The sequence below is a fragment of the Dreissena polymorpha genome, chromosome 1 (genome assembly GCF_020536995.1).
Source record: "Dreissena polymorpha isolate Duluth1 chromosome 1, UMN_Dpol_1.0, whole genome shotgun sequence".
Lineage (NCBI taxonomy): Eukaryota > Metazoa > Mollusca > Bivalvia > Myida > Dreissenidae > Dreissena > Dreissena polymorpha.
In genome coordinates, this window is record NC_068355.1 from 2,595,695 (window position 1) to 2,601,958 (window position 6,264).

Genomic DNA, 6,264 nt, shown 5'->3' on the forward strand with positions numbered 1-6,264 from the left:
ATGATGATGTTATATATATTTCCGTTAAAGAGCTGTGCATTTTGGATCGATACAGAATCCGTTGAAATTGGTTTAGGTTTTGTTGTTTTTTAAGTTTAAATAAATCAGTCATTTAATATTCGGTGATAATAATTCCAATAACACCACACTCAAGTTTGATGATAAAGACTTAACCGTATGCTTTGTTACGCCATTTTTATTTGGTGTATACTAAAGCATATTAATTATCTAAATAGTTTAATTGCTTAAATTGTCAATAAGTGAATTTTAAAGACATACTTCATTAAGTTTATCAACATTTTAAAACGTAAAGTTATTTAACCAAGTGTTGTTCAAAATACCATCTACATAATCGGAAATGAAATAAAATATCCATACTTGAGATAGAGCAATGGCACTTGAGTGTTCTGTAAACATTTAGAGACTTAGGGCGATGGGTTTCTTTACAAAGTGCTTTACGCTGGATATAAAAGAAACAAATAAAATAATTGCTAAATTTAACGTGAGAAAAATGTGACGACATATTTATTATATATGTGTAACGATTTCTAATTGATATTGACATATTTGTTTATATGTCAGCGGAGCGTAATGTTTATCATCAACTATAGGTGTAAAACAAATTTCAAATCACTATGTTGTAAACTTTACAACCAATAATAACGCACTTATAATGTCTCTCTGTAAACGGTTGAATATAGTAATGAATCAATGCCAATATCAAGATTAACATTTAGGGTACGATATACAATTTGCACGCGCAGCACTTCTGAAATATCTACGACCCAATGACTTTCGGCTCTACTGCAATGACAAATGTATTCCGCCCAGCATGGGTCATTGTCGATTTTTTTAATGCCTTAATCTGAGAAGGTAGACTTTATATAATACATATATGACTTCCATTACAATGGTTCTAATGTCAGCTTAAGTTTCAGATTTCAAAGTTACAAAACTTACCCTGGCGTCAAGCAGATTAAATTGTGCTAAATTATCTCACACAGTTGCAAATTCAATGGTGGAAATTAAATTATTGAAATAAGTAGCTGAATACGATCAGATAATTTATTTTAGTATATTTAAACTTAACTGCATAAGTCATTCAATAAAATAGACTGACTTCATAATTTACGTAAAGTATTCGCCACGGGTAGACATCGTAAATTTGACCAAACAATATTGTCATATTCGCTTGACTTAAAGACGTTGGTTTCAATTTCAATTTATTTACAGTGGCAGCAAATGCATTCATACGATGAAATATTCAAAACATAAGCAAACGGATTAAATGAAATACTTAACAAAAGCATTCACATACACATATACATGAGTACATACTTCAATGTATAAACGGTTTTAATTGATAATTTTATCACGAGGAAAAACAGAAACCTAACTAGAAAGATTATCGGATCGTTTAAAATATACGTGTACTTTATTTCACAAACATTCCGCTGCTGTTAAGTCTTAGTGAAGGGCTCATCATGTAAACAGTCGTTGATAGTGTTACAAGATTTGTTAAGGTTATCCTTAACTCTTAAATCTCGCGATCGTGAATATAATTATAGATAAAAAGTGATACTCTGATTCAACCATATTAATGCTACACAATTTAAAAGTCTTTTTTTTCTCTGGAAATGTTATTATATCAGGTTTACATTTCTTATGAATAAGCACTCATCTTAAAGCGGGTATATACGATCTTGTCAAATATTTATTAATTAATATAAAATGTGTAAAAAACTTATTATATATACATTTCAATATAAACTAAAATAAAAGTTAAGAAGAACATGTGTCGAAAAATGCGAAATTAGCCATATATTTCATTATGTAATCGAAAAAGGCTGTACAGCCGAATTCGCCAGCATGTATATAATGCATGTACGATGTGAATCTAAATTTAGTTTAACGGTTCATTTGAAATTCCTGCAGCGATATCGATTCATACGACACACGAACACTCACTAAAAAGACGAATGCATCGGTTATTGTAGGAAAATATGTACGAATTTTCTCGTCACATTCAGCTCGGGGCGCTAACTTGTATTTGCTGCATTTTATGAAATTCGTCTTAAATGTATCATTTTTCTTGCATATTGTGTGTTATGAAAACATACTTGTATTAATATATTACAATTAACACATATAAAAATCGTATATACCCGCTTTAAATCTTCTCAGAGCTTTTCTATGGAAAGCATTGTCAATACATTCAAATTATTTTTCAAATGTTTATTCTTTTTTTGTTTTTTAAATTAAAGTAAATATCTAATTAACACTGCGAATTTTGAATTACCAACAATACTTGGTCTTCTTTACCTCGAAGTCGTTGTTTGCCTTAAGCAGATAACAAAAAATGGAAAACGTTATAGTCCGCTTTAATCGGTTTTATTTGATTCTTTAAACGGACACAGTGTATGTATATTTATACAATTTGTGATGTATCTTGTCAGCCTGTCTTGCTCTTATAAATCGCATTCACACGGTACATGATAGGTGCAACTTAAGTGTCATATGTTTATAATTGTGTTTTCACATTGAGCTTTACTCTAGTTAATCTAGACAGAGGGTGATTATATAGAGAATACTAGGTTAGCGTTGAATACAGAGAAGTTTATGTTGCGAGGCTTAGAACGCCGGAAGCGCGAGCCTTGACGAGCGCTTTCAGTGTTTGAGCAGAGCAACATAAACTTCTCTGTATTCAACGCTAACCCTAGTATTCTATTTATCCCATTTGATTTTTTCAACGTGACATTTAACATAAATAGATCTAATAATCTTTACAATAATTTTAATTCAGTCATAAAAGCGCTTAAAATCTAACAAATGTAACCATGCGCAGTGATATACATGTATTTGTTCTGGTACGCAAAATAGTTCACACACAAACTGTAAAACAAGTAAAAATATCACAATATGCCTACATTCAATTTTACGCAGTATGCGAATTTTAACACATTACGACCGCGAAAAGAAGATTTTACTTTACTATAATTTATTTTATTTTCGATAGAAAATGATCAAAATCCAATATGGCGAGTATTTGCTCCTGGCAAAATGCTGTCGATGTCATCATACATGTAAACCATCGACGACCTAGTTCTGGCAACCATAACTTTAAATGTCGCTTTTTATGATGTTTGACTGGCGCGACTTTGTACAGGTCTATCAATACTAAATAAACTGTACGCTGAAGTTTCTTTAGCTATCGAATACCTTGACAATTTTTACGAGTAAACAGACAATTGCAGCGACTGACACTTTATTTGACAAAATATACAGGGCAATACGTTTTCCGACTTCGGACGACGAATTTAAGGACGCGCAGAACGTGTTTTTTATATAATTTTATGGGTATGCCGTGTGTGATCCGATGAATCAATGGCGCCCATGTTAAAATCATTTCCCCGAGAACAGGGAACGACAAAAGTACAATGTACAAACAAAAATCAAAACACGTAAGAACTAGTATCTTACCTTAAATTATCCTTTAAAATCCATCTAATAATCCATTTAACTCAATAATTGACGATTTTGCATCTAGGGTCTTTAATAATTATTTTAGCATAGTTAAATAAAGACCCTTATGCCATTCTATCTCTTTATTCAAATGAGTTTATGAACGCGATAAACTTTCTTCTTCGTCACACGCTACGTCATGTACTCTACATTACTGCTGTTCCAATGAACCGGAGCAGTTTATCAAATAATAGCCGTTGGTAAACTCGGTTGCATTTGCAGATTTCTGCATACAAACATAATTATGTTTAAACTTGCACAATGTTTTATTTATCTATGGTAAGTGCCCTTATTGTACGAGAAAATAATTTAATATATAAATACACAAAGAATGGAAAACATTCCAGTACACAACAGATAAATGAGTAGAAAATACCCGTGTACAAAATGGGACGTTCCCAATTTCAGTGTGGTGCTATTTTAACCATCTTATACTTTACACAGCTCTATGCCTAACGTGAATTAAATAGGAAAGCAAACATAGCAGATTATTCATGAACTGTGCGATATGTGTATGGCTTGTTGTACATTCTTAATATTTAAGTTAAATGTCAAAAGTATATGCTTTGGTTATAAACAATGCATATTACACGAAATAAGGAAAATGTGATCAATTGACAATTCAGATATGTCGACATACAGTACATGTAGAAAACATTAGAAATAAGTCGCGTTTATAATAAATCGTCAAAAAAAATGGGGAAAATGACGCAATAAGTATGGCATTTTATGACGCCATCAATCAGCTGATTCATTATACGGATGGCGAAAAATTATGTCATATGACTAGATTAAAAGGTTGAAAGTCGTATAATTTTGAAGCTTAAGTTTTGTCGACTTTGTTTCTTATGAAAAATCATTCAGTGGTAAAGTAAATATAAATAAAAAAATACAAAACAAAAATCGTGTAATTTTATATTTTATTTCAACATTTCTTTTGGTGAATATGTCATATATACAATTTTTTTATATTTTTCTGCAAAATATGCACATTTTCTTTTAATGGGTGACCTTATAATTCGATCAATGAACCAAACAATATCGACCTAATTTTAGCGCATATCGCATGACGTCATTTAAAAAGTAGTCCGTGCACGCGACAGGTATATTCCACAGTGTTGAATACAAGCAAGTATATTCCACAACGTGTTATACCGTCAATGTCGCGATGAAAATGGGATAAATTTCTTAAATGCATGCTCGTTCTTTTTTAACAGCATCATGAATACACAAATATACAAAAATAAGTATTTATACAATTCAACTGCCATAATCTGCTATACGCTTGTAAATAGCGCTATATCATCAGCATAATAAAATATGTCAGAACAGTCCTGATTGCCATGTGTTGACAAACAATACATATTTTGTATGATTTATAAAAAGAATGAAAAGCCAATGGGAAAGAAGTTCCTCTTCATTGACCCCTAATAAAAAGTAAAAGAAATGAGAGAAGAAAATTCATCTTTAACGCAGAATTTGACATTTCATTATTTCAGCATATTAAGCATCTAATAACTTACATCCGTCCGAACAAATTTGTATATACAACCTCAGCATAATTGTGTCAAGATCGTTTTCGTAATATATAAATGCACAGATTCTGTTTTGAAAATAGATAATTATATATAGAATTATAAAGAGGATATTTGTTCATGTCAGTGTAAGATCGTTAGCTGTTTCCTTTTCGCTGAAAAGTTACCCTTTTTCCCCTGACGTACATTTCAATACACAAAATGAAGTCATAAATCCAGTGAAATTATCCAGTTTAACTCTTTTACAATGTAAATAAACGGTGACAAAAGCATAACATAAAAAGAACATTTGTTGTAATCAATGGAATATCGATTTTAATTAAATCGTAATCATAAATAAAACATAGTAAATCTTGATATGATAATCTAAAAATAGAAAAAGTAGTTCCGAAAATTTGTTATTTTCACCGGTGCTGTTATTTTGCTGCATTTATGTCATATTTTATCATTAGGTATAAAAGAAATAACCATCATTAATAATGTAGTAACAGTAATGACTGCGGTATACAGATTATGTGTTTTCATGTATGACAAATGTTGATCATAATATATAGTTGTGATTTCAATTTATGTCTGATCCACGCGAACTGTCAAGTTAAACATTGTGCACTGATAAAATATTGGCATATATTGTCACTAAATCTCCTTTACGACGTTCAACGTTGGCAGATATAAATCTGTCCTGACATACAAGAGCTGACTTAAACATAAAACGCTGTCATACAGTCTCTGGTTATTGTTGCTCTCACGTAACGGCATAACGCAAACTGTATAACTGCTTAATAATTAGACAATAACACACGGCAGAGCTGGGCCGGACGTATATAATCGGCCCGCTGCCGACATAACCGCCATTATGCGGCTAGGGCCGATTTTAGACGTCCGGCCCAGCTCTGCCGTGTGTAATCGTTTATATCACAAATCATACTATTTCGGTCCTTCACTAAAAGTTAAACAGAACCGTGCCTTACGTACTTTTATTTTCATTTAATTGATAACGCAATTTATGACGTACTTCATTTGACGTAATTTCAATGACGAAACTACATAGACACTCTGGATTTTATGACAATAATTCGGACGTGGATGGTTTTTATTTAACAGTAAAACATTTTTAAGCATCGAACGATTCCAAAACGTATTTCGGATTTTGTTTTTGTCATGCATACAAATGTACTTGGAGCTTCGATAGAAATAAAATTAGTAT